A 19,436-nucleotide genomic window follows, 5' to 3' on the forward strand; every position below is an offset into this window, starting at 1 on the left:
AGGACAACCAAGAGCCTAAGCTTAGGGATGCCCCGGAAGGCATCCCCTCTTTCGTCTTTGTTCATCGGTAACTTTACTCGGAGCTATATTTTTATTTACCACATGATATGTGTTTTGCTTGGAGCGTCATTTTATTTTATTTTGTTTTTCTTGCTGTTTGAATAAAATACCAAGATCTGAAATTCTTAAATGTTAGAGAGTCTTCATATAGTTGCATAATTATTCGACTACTCATTGATCTTCACTTATATCTTTCGGAGTAGTTTGTTCTTGCTCTAGTGCTTCACTTATATCTTTTTAGAGCACGGTGGTGGTTTTATTTTGAAGAAATAGATGAACTCTCATGATTCACTTATATCATTTGGAGAGTCTCTAAACAGCATGGTAATTTGCTTTGGTTATGACTTTAGTCCTAATATGATGGGCATCCAAGAGGGATATAAAAAAACTTTCATATAAGTGCATTGAATATTAAGAGAAGTTTGATACCTGATGATTGTTTTGAGATATGGAGATAGTGATAATAAAGTCATGCTAGTTGAGTAGTTGTGAATTTGAGAAATACTTGTGTTGAAAGTTTGTGATTCCCGTAGCATGCACGTATGGTGAACCATTATGTGACGAAGTCGGAGCATGATTTGTTTATTGATTGTCTTCCTTATGACTGGCGGTCGGGGACGAGCGATGGTCTTTTCCTACCAATCTATCCCCCTAGGAGCATGCGCGTAGCACTTTGTTTCAATAACTAATAGATTTTTGCAATGAGTATGTGAGTTCTTTATGACTAATGTTGAGTCCATGGATTATACGCACTCTCACCCTTCCACCATTGCTAGCCTCTCTAGTACCGCGCAACTTCGCCGGTACCATAAACCCACCATATACCTTCCTCAAAACAGCCACCATACCTACCTATTATGGCATTTCCATAGCCATACCCGCCATGCAACTTACCACCGTTCCATTTATTATGACACGCTCCATCATTGTCATATTGCTTTGCATGATCATGTAGTTGACATCGTATTTGTGGCAAAGCCACCGTTCATAATTCTTCCATACATGTCACTCTTGATTCATTGCACATCCCGGTACACCGCCGGAGGCATTCACATAGAGTCATATTTTGTTCTAAGTATTGAGGAGTAATCATTGAGTTGTAAATAAATAGAAGTGTGATGATCATCAATAATAGAGCATTGTCCCCAAAAAATAGAAAGGCCAAAAAAAGAGAAAGGCCAAATAAAAAAAGGAAGGCCCAAAAAAGAGAAAGGCCAAATAAAAAAAGGAAGGCCCAAAAAAAGAGAAAATAAAAAGGGGTAATGCTACTATCCTTTTTCCACACTTGTGCTTCAAAGTAGCACCATGATCTTTATGATAGAGAGTCTCTTGTTTTGTCACTTTCATATACTAGTGGGGATTTTTCATTATAGAACTTGGCTTGTATACTCCAACAATGGGCTTCCTCAAATGCCCTAGGTCTTCATGAGCAAGCAAGTTGGATGCACACCCACTAGTTTCTTTTGTTAAGCTTTCATACACTTATAGCTCTAGTGCATCCGTTGCATGGCAATCCCTACTCACTCACATTGATATCTATTAATGGGCATCTCCATAGCCCATTGATATGCCTAGTTGATGTGAGACTATCTTCTCCCTTTTTGTCTTCTCCACAACCACCCTTATATTCCACATATAGTGCTATATCCATGGCTCACGCTCATATATTGCGTGAAGATTGAAAAAGTTTGAGAACATCAAAAGTATGAAACAATTGCTTGGCTTGTCATCGGGGTTGTGCATGATTTAAATATGTTGTGTGGTGAAGATGGAGCATAGCCAGACTATATGATTTTGTAGGGATAGCTTTCTTTGGCCATGTTATTTTGAGAAGACATGATTGCATGCTTGAAGTATTATTATTTTTATGTCAATATTAAACTTTTGTCTTGAATCTTACGGATCTGAATATTCTTGCCACAATAAATAGAACTAAATGGATAAATATGTTAGGTAGTGAGGGAGTCCTGGATTAGGGGGTCTCCGGACAGCCAGACTATATCCTTTCGCCGGACTGTTGGACTATGAAGATACAAGATTGAAGACTTCGTCTCGTGTCCGGATGGGACTCTACTTGGCGTGGAAGGCAAGCTAGGCAATATGGATATGTACATCTCCTCCTTTGTAACCGACCTTGTGTAACCCTAGCCCTTTCCGATGTCTATATAAACCGGAGGGTTTTAGTTCGTAGGACAACATACAATCATACCATAGGCTAGCTTCTAGGGTTTAGCCTCTCCGATCTCGTGGTAGATCAACTCTTGTAATACTCATATCATCAAGAATAAATCAAGCAGGACGTAGGGTTTTACCTCCATCAAGAGGGCCCAAACCTGGGTAAAACATCGTGTCCCCTGCCTCATGTTACCATCCGCCTTAGACGCACAGTTCGGGACCCCCTACCCGAGATCCGCCGGTTTTGACACCGACATTGGTGCTTTCATTGAGAGTTCCTCTGTGTCGTCGCTGCTAGGCTTGATAGCTCCTACGATCATCGATAGCAATGCAATCCAGGGCGAGACTTTTCTCCCCGGACAGATCTTTGTGTTCGGCGGCTTCGCACTGCAGGCCAACTCGCTTGGCCATCTGGAGCAGATCGAAAGCTACGCCCCTGGCCATCAGGTCAGGTTTGGAAGCTTAAACTACACGGCTGATATCCGAGGAGACTTGATCTTCGACGGATTCGAGCCCCTGCCTGGTGCACCGCACGGTCACAATGAGTACGATTTAGCTCTACCATCAGACCGTATTCAGGAGATCGCACCGGCAGCCGCTCCGAGCCTCAATTCGGAGCCGGTTGCGCCATCCATGGACGGGTGGATGGACCCCGTCACGGAGGCCGTACCCTCAGCGGCGATCGCGCCGAATATCGACCTTACCCTTCACGAGAGCTGTGTTACCAAACTGTCAGATCCTTCTCCAGCCACGGACTCCGAACCGCCTAAGCCCGTCCCTATCGGATCCGATTGGGCGCCGATCATGGAGTTTACCTCCGTGGATATTTTCCAGCACTCGCCCTTCGGCGACATACTGAACTCATTAAGGTCTCTCTCCTTGTCAGGAGGATCCTGGCCGAACTACGTCTGGCAGGATTGGGATGTGGATGACGAAGAAATTCGGCGCCCACCCACCACCCACTTAGTAGCCACTGTCGATGACTTAACCAACACTCTCGACTTCGACTCCGAAGACATCGACGGTATGGACGATGATGCAGGAGTCGAAGAGGAACCACTGTCCACGGGGCACTGGAGGCCCACTTCATCACATGACGTATACATGGTGGACACACCCAAAGAAAATAACAACGAGGAACGGAAGGACGCAGCAACGGGTGGTTCCCTCGAGTAGCAGTCAAAGGGATGGCGTAAACGCTGCCCCAAATCCCGCCCTGGCAGAAATAACGATCACATAGACCCAGCGTTAGAGCAGGGTGAACCATTGGCCGACCACGATAACACGGAAAATCAAGCCGAATAACCCAACCCCGTCGAAGATAACAGTCCGGACAACATCACACCGGACAGGCGCCAGGAGCAACATAATGCCCACCAAAGGCTTGTCGCCACGGCGAGGGTCTGAAAAAATAGAAGCAAAGGCTCAAGGCTGCACAAGACACACTCAAAATCAAATGGAGTGAAGTACTCTACACAGTAACGAAGTACGGTAGTAATCGCCACACCAAGAGCTACCCGAAGCGGAAGTTGCTACCGGAATTCGATGAGGAGGCCTTAGATCCCCCGCAACCAAAAATTGAAATGGCCATCCGGCCGGATAGACGACCTCACGGCCAACATAAAGCGGTGAACAACGCTGCACATAAGCCAATATGCGACCCACGCGAGGGCTTGCATCAAAAGGACGGCGCAACCAGATCCATTATGGACTACGCAAGCACGCTCTAGCATACGACGCAACACAACAAACATCCGAACACCACGGTACACCCAAATACAGCGGTGCCGCACACCCCCTATGTTTCACCGATGAGGTGCTGGACCATGAATTTCTAGAGGGATTCAAACCCGTAGACATAGAGGCATACGATGGAACAATAGACCCTGGGGTCTGGATTGAGGACTATATCCTCCATATCCATATGGCTCGAGGAGACGATCTCCACGCCATCAAGTATTTACCCCTCAAGCTCAAAGGGCGAGCTCAGCACTGGCTTAAAAGCCTCCCCGAAAGCTCCATTGGAAGTTGGGAAGAGCTCGAAGACGCCTTTCGGGCAAATTTTCAAGGGACATATGTCCGACCACCGGATGCAGATGATTTAAGTCATATAACTCAACAGCCCTGAGAGTCAGCCCAAAAGCTTTGGAACAGGTTTCTTACTAAAAAGAACCAAATAGTCGACTGTCCGGACGCTGAAGCCTTGGCAGCCTTTAAGCACAGCGTCCGAGACGAATGGCTTGCCAGGCACCTCGGCCAAGAAAAGCCAAGAACAATGGCAGCATTAACAAGCCTCATGACCCGCTTTTGCATGGGCGAGGACAGCTGGTTAGCCCGGTGCAGCACCAGCGACCCAAGTACATCCGAAGTTAGAGATGGAAACGGGAAATCACGACGCAGCAAAAATAATAAGCACTGGAATAAAGAAGACAGCCCGAAGAGCATGGCGGTAAACGCCGGATTCAGAAGCTCTCGGTCAGGTCAGCAAAAGCCGCCCTCTAAAGGCGCCAGAGATGAACTGTCCAGCTTAACTAAAATTCTGGACCAAATATGTCAGATCCATAGCACCCCTGATAAACCTGCAAATCATACCCATAGAGAATGTTGGGTCTTCAAGCAGTCCGGCAAGCTCAACCCGAACATAAGGGGCAGAATACACCAAGCGAAGACGAGGATGAGCCTCGCAAGCAAAACACTAGGGAACAGAAGAAATTTCCACCAAAAGTCAAAACAGTATGGCCGTCTCAACCGGTCACCTTCAACCATCAGGATTACTCAGCAAGTATCCGGAATGCAGGGTGGGCTGCCCTGGTATTAGATCCAATAATTGATGGATAGCACTTCACACGAGTCCTGATGGACGGCGGCAACAGCTTAAACCTGATATATCAGGACACAATCTGCAAAATGGGGATAGACCCAACGAAAATTCGCCACAACAATACTACCTTTAGAGGAGTAACGCCATGCCCAGGGGCTCATTGCACGGTCTACCTGCTACTATAGGTTATATTCGGCTTCCCTGATAACTACCGTAGCGAAAATTTAACCTTCCACATTGCTTCGTTCCAAGGTGGCTATCAAGCACTACTTGGACGCGGAGCTTTCGCTCGCTTTAATGCAATACCGCATTATGCTTCCCTCACACTTAAGATGCCCGGTCCACGTGACATCATTATAGTAAATGGAAATATTGAGCGATTCCTGTGCGCCGAAGAGAGTACGGCTGCCTTGGCAGCCGCACACTAAAACGGCCTCACCAACTAAAGCATTCGATAGGTCGTCAAGACCACGGACATGGTTAGACGAGTCCGGCGCAGCTACATGAAATTCATACAGGTTTGATGACCACACCCCTGTTACAAATACAAGGGGCTCAACGCGCGCAAACAAGTGGAAATTTTTACTCATCTTGAACTGTAGATGGTTTCTTTAAACCCACCTTTTTGCACGATAATTTTTCACCTAAGTTCCTCTCTTTTACAGATGACAATCATGCTACACCCATCCAGGATACGGCACAACAGAGACACAGGCGCAGACGTGCAGCAGGGACCCGTTCCAAGGATTCTTTTTAGATTAAGACCCTGCATCAACCTTTTTACTGTCTCTTGTTGATACACATCCCTCGGAATCTCAGTACAATTGAGAAGGATGCTGACGTCTTGGCATGTGGCCACGTCAGAACAACGCACGTACCTGGACACTAGGGGCTTCTTACAAAGGGCACTGTTTAGGCCCGGTTTACACCATAAAGACCGAATACCTTAGGGAGTGTTCGATGTCGCGAGTTTGGCCTTATATACATCAGCTCCGAATCATGTCTTGGGTCAAATGTTGGGTTTGCCCGGCTCCTGTGTTTTGCTGCCTTACGTTCCGCTCTATCGGCTAAGTCGGCACCAGGAGAACTACTGCGATTGTGCCCTGGTTCATCGGGACGAGCACCTCAGTAGAGAAAGCTGAAAACTGACTGTCATGATATAGCGCGAGACTGGTCAACCACTCGATGACCTATCGGAATCCTAGAATTCCTCCACCTTAACGAAGGGCCGCTTCTCGACCAGGCATGTGTAACACCCCGGGTGTGATTTACCTAATATGTACTCCAACTCTTGCCATTTCCGGCACTAAGTTATTTTATTTTCTCGGGTTCGGGTTTTTGTCTCCGTGTGTTGTTGTCATTGTCATGCATCTCATATCATGTCATCATGTGCATTGCATTTGCATTCGTGTTCGTCTCATGCATCCGAGCATTTTTCCCCGTTGTCCGTCTTGCATTCTGGCGCTCCGTTCTCCTCCGGTGGTCATTTCTACCTTTCTTTCGTGTGTGGGGGTTAAACATTTCAGATTGGACCGAGACTTTCCAAGCAGCCTTGGTTTACTACCGGTAGACCGCCTGTCAAGTTTCGTATCATTTGGACTTCGTTTGATGCTCCAACGGTTAACCGACGGACCAAAAAGGCCTCGTGTGTGTTGGAGCCCAACACCCCTCCATTTTGGCCCAAAACCCACCAAAACCTTCTCTATCTTCTAGAGTGTTCGATCACGATCGCGTGGCCGAAAACCGCACCTCATTTCGACACTCCTAGCTCCTCCTATGCCTATTTAAAGACCCCCTCCGAAATTCTCATTTTCCCCTCTCTCGAAACCCTAGATCCATCTCCACCCGCTGCCGCCGGATGAAATTTCCGCAGGCCGGACATTGTCCGACCCGCGCCGCCGCCGCCACATGGCAAGCCGCCACTCGCCGCCGCCGTCTCCCACCGCACCGGCCCGGGAGGCCCAGGCGAGGCCCCCGCGGCCCAGTCACCGCGCCCCGCCGCCCGGCTGTCGTCCGCCGCCGCCCGACGTCTCTTCCCCGCGCCCGGCCACCGCTCCGCCGCGCCGCCCCATCTCGCCGGTGCCGCCCGCGGCCACCCCGGCCCGCACCTCCTCCTGCACGCCCGCACCTCCTCCGGCCGGCCCCTTCCAACTCCGGCGAGGTCGTCAAGTCCGGCCGGTGATCCTCGGAATCCGTGCGCTACAGTACCCCGATCCGGATCTAGATCTGAGATGGTTGACTTTCCTCCCGAAACCCTAATTATTTTGATATGTTCATCGTGATGTAACTTTGCATCCGTAGATCCGTTTTGGGCGTGTAGCATATCAAAATGTTCGTCTCAGAGAGTACATCATTTCATCTCATGGCATCATTTTCATTTGAGTTCATCTTGATGCCCGAAATGCTGTTGGAAGAGTGCTATGTGAGATAATTGTCAGATCTGCTGCTCCAAATAGCTATTTGTCATTTTTGCCATGATTATTGTGTGCATGATATGCCCCTAAGCTCTACATGAGTTTTGTTATATGCTTTGCCATCTTTCCAGAGGTGCAATCCATGTATTTTTGTGATGTGTGTGGTGACTAGCACAAGCTTGCAAAGTGGTGCATTCGTTAATGCTGATTTCAGGGACTTAGCAATCCCACTAAGTCCTTGATCTATTTTTATCAATATGCCATATGTTCATGTTGTTTCCTAGTGATCCGTGCCTCTTTTGAGGATGATCAGTAAGCATGTTTTGTTAATCTTGTAGTGCTCTATCCATCCATGCCTTTTTTGCAATTATGGAGCACCCTAGCTTGAGTCAATCGAGCTCTACTTTTGCTATTTCGTGAATCTGGGCAGATTGTCTACTTGTTAGCGATTTTGCCGAGGATGTTGTAGTTGATCCGTGCATGCTATGTTGTTTTTCTTGCCATGTCTAGCTTGTATAATGTGTATTCTTGATGGGTGTATGCTTAGATTGTCATGACATGCTCTATAGTGAGTGCATCGAGCTCGTAAACATGCCTACTTGATATCTGATTTGCATGCTCCAGTTTTTCACTAAGTCTGTGATCTGATTATGTTTTTGCCATGTTCACATGCTTGCAATTGTATTTTCTGATCCCTTTTGGTTCAAGGTCACTAAGGGACTTTTGTTAAGCTCTTTGAGTAGCTCCATTCCATGCTTTACTGTGACGCCCCGATTCAATCGTACACTAATCATGCACGCAAACGTGTACGATCAAGATCAGGGACTCACGGGAAGATGTCACAACACAACTCTAAAAACATAAATAAGTCATACAAGCATCATAATACAAGCCAGGGGCCTCGAGGGCTCGAATACAAGTGCTTGATCATAGACGAGTCAGCGGAAGCAACAATATCTGAGTACAGACATAAGTTAAACAAGTATGCCTTAAGAAGGCTAGCACAAACTGGGATACAGATCGAAAGAGGCGCAGGCCTCCTGCCTGGGATCCTCCTAACTACTCTTGGTCGTCGTCAGCGGCCTGCACGTAGTATTAGGCACCTCCGGTGTAGTAGGGGTCGTCGTCGACGGTGGCGTCTGGCTCCTGGACTCCAGCATCTGGTTGCGACAACCAGGTAGAAGGGAAAGGGGGAAAAGAGGGAGAAAAGCAACCGTGAGTACTCATCCAAAGTACTCGCAAGCAAGGAGCTACACTACATATGCATGGGTATATGTGTAAAGGGCCATATCAGTGGACTGAACTGCAGAATGCCAGAATAAGAGGGGGATAGCTAATCCTGTCGAAGACTACGCTTCTGGCAGCCTCCGTCTTGCAGCATGTAGAAGAGAGTAGATTGAAGTCCTCCAAGTAGCATCTCCAAGTAGCATCTCCAGTAGCATCGCATAGCATAATCCTACCCGGCGATCCCCTCCTCATATCCCTGAGGGAGAGCGACCACCGGTTGTATCTGGCACTTGGAAGGGTGTGTTTTATTAAGTATCCGGTTCTAGTTGTCATAAGGTCAAGGTACAACTCCAAGTCGTCCTGTTACCGAAGATCACGGCTATTCGAATAGATTAACTTCCCTGCAGGGGTGCACCAACTTACCCAGCACGCTTGATCCCATTTGGCCGGACACACTTTCCTGGGTCATGCCCGGCCGCGGAAGATCAACACGTCGCAGCCCCACCTAGGCTCAACAGAGAGGCCAGCACGCCGGTCTAAACCTAAGCGCACAGGGGTCTGGGCCCATCGCCCATAGCACACCTGCACGTTGCGTACGCGGCCGAAAACAGAACTAGCCCCCTTAATACAAGAGCAGGCTTACGTTCCAATCCGGCGCGCGCCACTCAGTCGCTGGCGTCACGAAGTGCTTCGGCTGATACCACGACGTCGGGATACCCATAACTACTCCCGCGTAGATGGTTAGTGCGTATAGGCTCGTAGCCAACTCAGATCAAATACCAAGATCTCGTTAAGCGTGTTAAGTATCCGCGAACGCCGAACAGGGCCAGGCCCACCTCTCTCCTAGGCGGTCTCAACCTGCCCTGTCGCTCCGCCACAAAGATCCACACAGAGGGCCGTCGGGACAAAGGTCCTTTCAGCCCCCAATCCGTGAATCACTCGCGGGTACTCTTCGAGCTGACCCGACTTTAGTCACCATCTGTATAGTATGTATGTATGTAAAGTATATACCCGTGATCACCTCCCGAGTGATCACGGCCCAATAGTATAGCAAGGCAGACTGACAAGAATGTAGGGCCAATGATGATAAACTAGCATCCTATACTAAGCATTTAGGATTGCGGGTAAGGTATCAATGACTGTAGCAACAATGACAGGCTATGCATCAGAATAGGATTAACGGAAAGCAGTAACATGCTGCACTACTCTAATGCAAGCAGTTTAGAGGAGAATAGGCGATATCTGGTGATCAAGGGGGGGGGCTTGCCTGGTTGCTCTGGCAAGAGAGAGGGGTCGTCAACTCCGTAGTCGAACTGGTCAGCAGCAGCGTCGGTCTCGTAGTCTACCGGAGAGAAGAGGGGGAAGAAATAATGAATACAGAGCAAACAAAGCATCACAAAATATAACAAGGCAATACGCGGTGTTCGGTGTGCCCTAACGCGGTAGTAGGTGATACCGGTGAAGGGGGGAAAACATCCGGGAAAGTATTCCCGGTGTTTCGTGTTTTCTGACAGATGAACCGGAGGGGGAAAGTTGCGGGTTTGATATGTTAGGGGTGTGTGGTGGACGAACGGGCTACGTATCCGGGTTCGTCTCGTCGTTCTGAGCAACTTTCATGTTGAAAATAATTTAATCCGAGTTACGGATTAAAAGATATGATTTTCTAAAGATTTTATTAATTTCTGGAATTTAATTAATTATTTAACTTAATTCGAAAATGGATTTATGACATCAGCATGATGTCATGCTGACGTCAGCAGTCAACAGGGGTTGACTGGTCAACCTGACCAGTGGGTCCCACTGGTCAGTGACACATTTTAATTAAGCATTTTATTTAACCTAATCAGGATTAATTAGGGGGTGGGCCCCACTGTCATTGACTACTTAATTAGCTAATTAACTAACTAACTAGGTTAATTAAATAACTAATGTTTAATTAGTTGTTTAGCTTAATTAATCAAAATTAATTAAGTTGATTAATTAATTAATTAATTAATTAATGTTATTATTTTAACTAATTCTCTTTTTTTTAACGTTCTGTGGGAGGGCGCGGGCCCCGTTTGGCAGTGGCCCAGGGCCATAGTGGGTCGGGCGCTGGGTGCGGGCGTCACCCGAACGACGCATGCCCGAGGGGCGCTGGGCGCACGACGCGGCCAGGCGCCGGTGCGCGCCAGGGCGGCCGGCCAGTGATGGGCGCCGGCGGGAAGCAGAGGCGAGCACTGGGGCGACGCGGTGAGGGGGGAAGGGGGCTGCAGTGGGGCGAGTTTCACCGGGCTGCGGCGGTCGAGCTCGACCCGGGGGGGCGGAGCGCTGGTGCCCACGGGGCACGGGACGCTGGGCATGGCGGAACGGCGCAGGCGGACTGAAGGCTGCGGCGGCGGCAACAGATGCCAGCGGCGACGGGGAGGAGAGGGGAGGCGGGTGGCCGGAGCACGCAGGGCGTCGCGTGCGGGCGGACGGGGAGCTCCGGGCGAGGCCTGGCGAGGTCAGGCAGGAGAGCAGGGGGGCGTGAGGGCGCAACCATGGGCGCGTCCAGGGGCGCCGGTGCGCGGCCGTCGACGTGGTGAGCGCGGGGGCGGGGCTTCGGGTGAGGACGAGCGCGGCCCGGGTGCCGCCAGCAGGGGCCGCGGCGGGCGCGGCGCGTGCGAGAGCGCGGATGGTGCGGTGAGCGAACGAGGGAGAGGGAGGGAGCTCACGGTGGGGGAGTAGGGACTAGGGAAGCGGGGCTCGAGGGGGCGTTGGGGACGACGGGCGACGTGGGAGCAGGCCGGTGGGGAGGTGGAAGCAGGCCGGCGGGGGAGCTCCGGGCGCCGGTGAGGTCCAGACGGTGACGGGCGCGCGGGGTCGAGGGGCGAGGGGATCGGGATCCTCCCGATCCAGATCCAGACGAGGGAGTGGGGGGAGTGGGGTGTGGGGCGACGGGGAGTGGGTTAGGGTTTCGGGGGATTATGGGATAAGGGAGTGGGGAGTGGGGTTCGGCCGGCTGGGCCTGGTGGGTTGGCCCAGTGGGGCTGTGGCCTGCTGGGCCGGAGCCTAGTGGGGGGGGTTGCTTTCTCCCTTTTCTTGTTTTGTTTTGTTTTCTGTTTTTGTAGTTTCTTTTTCTTTTTTATTTATTTTCTTTTCTGTTTTAAATCATTTTAAATTATCTAGGCATTTTATAAAAATGTGTTTGCTTTATTATAATTATCCAGGCATTGAACTGCACACCCCGAACATTTTAGTTTAATATTTTGAAAACTTTGTCGTTTGTCATTAATTTGAATTTAAATTTGAAACGTTTTTGAATCAACCCGAGATTAACTACAGTGACCGAGGTGACATGGCAACATTAACGTGAGATTACTGTAGCATGATTATCCGGGCGTCACAATTCTCCTCCACTACAAGAAATCTCGTCCCGAGATTTAAGAGGTTCGGTAAGGGGGGAACTTTTGGTTACGAGTTTCTAACGAATCATCTCGGTCTTGGTTGCTCTTCTCGAAGAGGTTGATTCATTACATTAATGTCTTCATTCTGCTGTTTCAGGTCATCATGATGAAGTTGTCGTCTTTTCTTCAGGAACTCCATCGTACTTACGAATAGGTAAGGGGCAGCTTTACAACAATTGAATGTTATAAGGGAGAATCATCGGGGGGGGGGGTATCCCAAGAATGATCATGAGAGTATCTCTCGAGTTGAACAAATAAAACACATCGAGAGCAAAGTTGGAAGGTATAATAAGAAGTTTCAAGCAGCCAGGCAATCGTTCTATGCCTAGTCAGAAGGTGAAGGGGTTTCAAGCAACGGAATAATTATTGTGTCCGATGCCAGAATTGATGATCTCATCAGAAGGTGGCCCATGAATTACATACGAGTCCAAGCGGGAGGAATAACTTTGGGAACGAGGGGTGTACAGGAGAGTCAGGTTTCGATCCTGTGAAACTGTGGGTTATGGGCCCACCATGTGGTTAAAAGTAGGAAGGTCGGTGACATCTTGCACGATCATGTAAGCAAGGCATGTCAGAGGAGAGTCTGAGGGTCATGTCGGCAACAACATAGGTACCAAGGGCGAGGGACTAAGAGAACCATTTTCCTGCTCGTTGAAACGAGGCGTAACAACATAGGTTCCCGTCCATCGGTGGTTACCGGAATGTCATCAACAATAGTAACAAGGTCTTACTGACAGAGTTGTACATCGAGGTGCTTGCACAAGCAGTGGATTATTACTGCTTATATCATATAGATCATAGAAAAGGTTTAAACAAATCAATGGAAGGAAAATATGATCTTCAGATTAAACAAAACAATGGAAAGGAAAATATGTTTAAACACATATTTCAAGGGTATATCCTTCCCAAGGACAAGCAGAGCAAGATATCCATGACAGGATATAAAGTAGAAAACCATTTAGGTAAGGGGGGAGGAATCTCATGATATTACCCATACAACGGTGTTAGGATAATGATAAATAAAATCTAGCATCGTGCTTCAAATGTTCCTGTTGCAAATCGGAGTACCATTGACAAGCTTCGAGATAGCATTGACATGGTCTTCAGGTGAAGATCAGACTTTGGAAACACGAAGGATCCATCAGGAATAACTTGTAGAATAAGTCTTACAATTTCCTCATGGATGAATGGATAACCTTGCTGAAAAGGAATCTATAATGGTAGGTCCTCCAGCCGGGGGGGGGGTGCTAGGCATGACATCATATTACCGGGTCATCAAAGGATCAACATCATAACTCTTGGAAAGTTGTCCCAACCATCATATCTGACGCCCCCGATTCAGATCCGATTGGTGTCAGGATACCTCAGACTTAGGATACCTAAGAAGAAAAGGTGCAACGCAAATTGACGAGATGACATTGTAAGATTCTCGGGGAAATGAACTATGGGGTGATTTCCGTTAATAAGAGTCCATCATTAACCCAAGGAGAAGGACAAGGAGGTGTCTGGTGAACTCAACGGCAATTCATCGAGATTCCCAAAAGACGGATTTCCACAATTATGTGGATAAGGAGATGACATTTGTCAGATCAAACGATATAAGTATGCTCGAGGAAAACATACACAATTAAACATTGGTTGAAAGGTGTGCCCGAAATATCGGTTGGGTTGCACGACCAATGTCAGAATGGTGATTCAATAATCAATAGTCTAAGAATGAACGGCCGACCACTAACTTCAAAGCAATAGGGTTGCTAGACGTGCATAATCCAAACAACACCGTTCACTTGTTGGTACCCCGGTTGGAATCAACACGAGGACCAAGAAAGAATGGTGATGGTGAGAAGTATCACTATACCAAGAATTCTTAAGAGGTGGAACAAATCTCAGAACATTCTTGACATAAAGGATGGTAATACTCCAAGGTAAAGAAGAACAATTGCTGGATAGCAAGGAACTCAAGGTATAACACCAAGCATGAACAAGCTTGTGTTGGTGGGAAGGCAATAAAGTGGTCGATGATAATACAATTCATCGAGGGCAAGGATGGTATTTCTCATCATGAATTCAATTGATATCCTGGATGAGCTCAGAATGTTGATGATCACGACACCTTTGTCGCGAGAGTTCATGAAGATGTAATCGATCGGCGACGTCAACAAGTCAAAGTAATGATGAAGTGAAAGGTTATCGGAACCAAGGGTACGACACAAACTCGAAACCAAGCTTGTTGTTCAAGGCGAAATGATATGACGATGAGGATCGACGTAAGGTTAGTTCATCGTCGAAAATTGTGCTCCGTGAAGAAGGACCGGGTAGCACAGTTAAAATCATCACGACAATGATATAGCCAAACAGGCTAGGAATGATGTGATCGGGTACAAACTCGTACTTATAGAAGCTTACCGAAGAGTTGTTGAACCGCAGTGCGGACTCGGTTCAGTTATCGGTGTCTTTGAGTGTTCAATAACTCAGAGCCCGTGAAAAATTGGAATCAGTGGGAAGGTAGCACTTGATGAAGAACTCATAAGAAGTTATGCAGTTCCATGATAATCTCGAGATACCAGGGGGGTAATACTCGACACCAGATCAAAGTAAAGGTTGGACTGGGGTATTAATCCGCAGAAGACAAATGTTTAAACTTGCCCGAGAAATGGGAACAAAGAAGAACACTATGGTCGAAACCATAACTACAAGGGGTCCAATTTAATAACACTGAAAGAATTACTCGAATGAGTAAATATTTGGCAAGAAGCTACCCTGATAAGTTCCACATCAGGTCCATGGGCATGAACTCAGAGTTCAAGGTCGACTCCCACTTCTCCAATGCATACCCTTTCATTCACTTCTCGCTTTTGATGAAGTTATAGCGTTGAAATTTTATCTGGCAAAATTCAAGAAGAGTACGACTCGTGAAAACTTTCGAGTTCACACATATTAAGGAAGGCATAGGTTCAACCCATCGGGGCATCTTAGAATCATATACCAGAACCTTTAGAAGTAATTAACTCAAGCTCGAAGGCAGAGCATGGTTGAGGAAGCAGACGATACAATTTACCAAAGGCATTATGTATCGGAGAAAAGGCTCACAAGGTTATTGAATATGAAGGGCGTTGTCAGATAAAATCCAACAAAGGATCTGGTGGTCCACAAGGTACCTGATGTGAGCATCGGTACTCAACCAGAGGAGGAAAGAATGCAAGGAGATCAGTTTATAGAAACAACTGACTAACTCAATTGTCAAATGCAAAGGAATTATGATCTCCAAATCAAGGGATCAGAAGCAATGCTCTGATTAGGGATGGATAAGTTGAATAGCCCTAGGGTACAATCAACGACAATTGGATTGGTCGAGAACCAATTCCAGTTAAAAGAATGGAAGCTCAGCCGGAAAGGTAATTTATAAGGATCAATGATGATTGCGTGTATTCGCAACATATTGAGTCAACAGACTCAAAATGATAATGACAAGGAATGTTAATAAGGTTTCTATACTTATGGGATTAATCATAATGAAAGCAAACAAGAAATTCCGGAGCAATAGGTTGCTGAGGATTTTCGGAAGATCGAATGGTATTTTGAAGACTTTTGTGAAATACATGAATCAACTGGGGATGAGTGGATACTCGATAAGTGCGAGAAATTATTTGAAGGGGTATTCATGTGGCAAAGAACTGCTAGGCAGTAGGCACAAAGTATTCTCGGAACAATAGAGAAAACTTCGGGTATCTTGTAATAACAAGAACAATGGGGAATGATCGTAAGAATGGCAAGTGTAAGTAGTTATCCATAAGGATTTATCGGTGGTCGGGAATAGCAAAAGTGATGGGCACAAAGTCTCGAGAGAATATCAAAGAGTATCTCCGAAATCTTCTGGTGCAGTCGGTGACCATCTGGACTGAAGGGGCTCTCCGGGAGAAAGTATTTTCGAGAACCTAAAGTTAGTTTTTAGTAAAAATCGTTTAACCCGAATAGAAGAGGGTTCAGAATCCCAGAGTAAAGGTCGAGGAATAAAAGATCCTAATACCTCCCGATGGCGACGTGGGCCCATGGGCCACACAGCCATGTTAGTAAAAGTTTTTCAACGACTAGACTCGACTTCGGCCAAGGAGTTGGAAAGGGGGATTCCTACAGGCAGTCGGCTCTGATACCAACTTGTGACGCCCCCGATTCAATCGTACACTAATCATGCACGCAAACGTGTACGATCAAGATCAGGGACTCACGGGAAGATATCACAACACAACTCTAAAAACATAAATAAGTCATACAAGCATCATAATACAAGCCAGGGGCCTCGAGGGCTCGAATACAAGTGCTCAATCATAGACGAGTCAGCGGAAGCAACAATATCTAAGTACAAACATAAGTTAAACAAGTATGCCTTAAGAAGGCTAGCACAAACTGGGATACAGATCGAAAGAGGCGCAGGCCTCCTGCCTGGGATCCTCCTAACTACTCTTGGTCGTCGTCAGCGGCCTGCACGTAGTATTAGGCACCTCCGGTGTAGTATGGGTCGTCGTCGACGGTGGCATCTGGCTCCTGGACTCCAGCATCTGGTTGCGACAACCAGGTAGAAGGGAAAGGGGTAAAAGAGGGAGAAAAGCAACCGTGAGTACTCATCCAAAGTACTCACAAGCAAGGAGCTACACTACATATGCATGGGTATATGTGTAAAGGGCCATATCAGTGGACTGAACTACAGAATGCCAGAATAAGAGGGGGATAGCTAATCATGTCGAAGACTACGCTTCTGGCAGCCTCCGTCTTGCAGCATGTAGAAGAGAGTAGATTGAAGTCCTCCAAGTAGCATCTCCAAGTAGCATCTCCAAGTAGCATCTCCAGTAGCATCGCATAGCATAATCCTACCCGGCGATCCCCTCCTCATATCCCTGAGGGAGAGCGACCACCGGTTGTATCTGGCACTTGGAAGGGTGTGTTTTATTAAGTATCCGGTTCTAGTTCTCATAAGGTCAAGGTACAACTCCAAGTCGTCCTGTTACCGAAGATCACGGCTATTCGAATAGATTAACTTCCCTGCAGGGGTGCACCAACTTACCCAGCACGCTTGATCCCATTTGGCCGGACACACTTTCCTGGGTCATGCCCGGCCGCGGAAGATCAACACGTCGCAGCCCCACCTAGGCTCAACAGAGAGGCCAGCACGCCGGTCTAAACCTAAGCGCACAGGGGTCTGGGCCCATCGCCCATAGCACACCTGCATGTTGCATACGCGGCCGAAAACAGGACTAGCCCCCTTAATACAAGAGCAGGCTTACGTTCCAATCCGGCGCGCGCCACTCAGTCGCTGGCGTCACGAAGTGCTTCGGCTGATACCACGACGTCGGGATACCCATAACTACTCCCGCGTAGATGGTTACTGCGTATAGGCTCGTAGCCAACTCAGATCAAATACCAAGATCTCGTTAAGCGTGTTAAGTATCCGCGAACGCCGAACAGGGCCAGGCCCACCTCTCTCCTAGGCGGTCTCAACCTGCCCTGTCGCTCCGCCACAAAGATCCACACAGAGGGCCGTCGGGACAAAGGTCCTTTCAGCCCCCAATCCGTGAATCACTCGCGGGTACTCTTCGAGCTGACCCGACTTTAGTCACCATCTGTATAGTATGTATGTATGTATAGTATATACCCATGATCACCTCCCAAGTGATCACGGCCCGATAGTATAGCAAGGCAGACTGACAAGAAAGTAGGGCCAATGATGATAAACTAGCATCCAATACTAAGCATTTAGGATTGCAGGTAAGGTATCAACAGATGTAGCAACAATGACAGGCTATGCATCAGAATAGGATTAACGGAAAGCAGTAACATGCTGCACTACTCTAATGCAAGCAGTTTAGAGGAGAATAGGCGATATCTGGTGATCAAGGGGGGGGGCTTGCCTGGTTGCTCTGGCAAGAGAGAGGGGTCGTCAACTCCGTAGTCGAACTGGTCAGCAGCAGCGTCGGTCTCGTAGTCTATCGGAGAGAAGAGGGGGAAGAAATAATGAATACAGAGCAAACAAAGCATCACAAAATATAACAAGGCAATATGCGGTGTTCGGTGTACCCTAACGCGGTAGTAGGTGATACCGGTGAAGGGGGGAAAACATCCGGGAAAGTATTCCCGGTGTTTCGTGTTTTCTGACAGATGAATCGGAGGGGGAAAGTTGCGGGTTTGATATGTTAGGGGTGTGTGGTGGACGAACGGGCTACGTATCCGGGTTCGTCTCGTCGTTCTGAGCAACTTTCATGTTGAAAATAATTTAATCCGAGTTACGGATTAAAAGATATGATTTTCTAAAGATTTTATTAATTTCTGGAATTTAATTAATTATTTAACTTAATTCGAAAATGGATTTATGACATCAGCATGATGTCATGCTGACGTCAGCAGTCAACAGGGGTTGACTGGTCAACCTGACCAGTGGGTCCCACTGGTCAGTGACACATTTTAATTAAGCATTTTATTTAACCTAATCAGGATTAATTAGGGGGGTGGGCCCCACTGTCATTGACTACTTAATTAGCTAATTAACTAACTAGCTAGGTTAATTAAATAACTAATGTTTAATTAGTTGTTTAGCTTAATTAATCAAAATTAATTAAGTTGATTAATTAATTAATTAATTAATGTTATTATTTTAACTAATTCTCTTTTTTTAACGTTCTGTGGGAGGGCGCGGGCCCCGTTTGGCAGTGGCCCAGGGCCATAGTGGGTCGGGCGCTGGGTGCGGGTGTCACCCGAACGATGCATGCCCGAGGGGCGCTGGGCGCACGACGCGGCCAGGCGCCGGTGCGCACCAGGGGTGGCCGGCCAGTGATGGGCGCCGGCGGGAAGCAGAGGCGAGCACTGGGGCGACGCGGTGAGGGGGGAAGGGGGCTGCAGTGGGCGAGTTTCACCGGGCTGCGGCGGTCGAGCTTGACCCGGGGGGCGGAGCGCTGGTGCCCACAGGGCACGGGACGCTGGGCATGGCGGAACGGCGCAGGCGGACTGAAGGCTGCGGCGGCGGCAACAGATGCCAGCGGCGACGGGTAGGAGAGGGGAGGCGGGTGGCCGGAGCACGCAGGGCGTCGCGTGCGGGCGGACGGGGAGCTCCGGGCGAGGCCTGGCGAGGTCAGGCAGGAGAGCAGGGGGGCGTGAGGGCGCAACCATGGGCGCGTCCAGGGGCGCCGGTGCGCGGCCGTCGACGTGGTGAGCGCGGGGGCGGGGCTTCGGGTGAGGACGAGCGCGGCCCGGGTGCCGCCAATAGGGGCCGCGGCGGGCGCGGCGCGTGCGAGAGCGCGGATGGTGCGGTGAGCGAACGAGGGA

The sequence above is a fragment of the Triticum aestivum genome, chromosome 7A (genome assembly GCF_018294505.1).
Source record: "Triticum aestivum cultivar Chinese Spring chromosome 7A, IWGSC CS RefSeq v2.1, whole genome shotgun sequence".
Classification (NCBI taxonomy): domain Eukaryota; kingdom Viridiplantae; phylum Streptophyta; class Magnoliopsida; order Poales; family Poaceae; genus Triticum; species Triticum aestivum.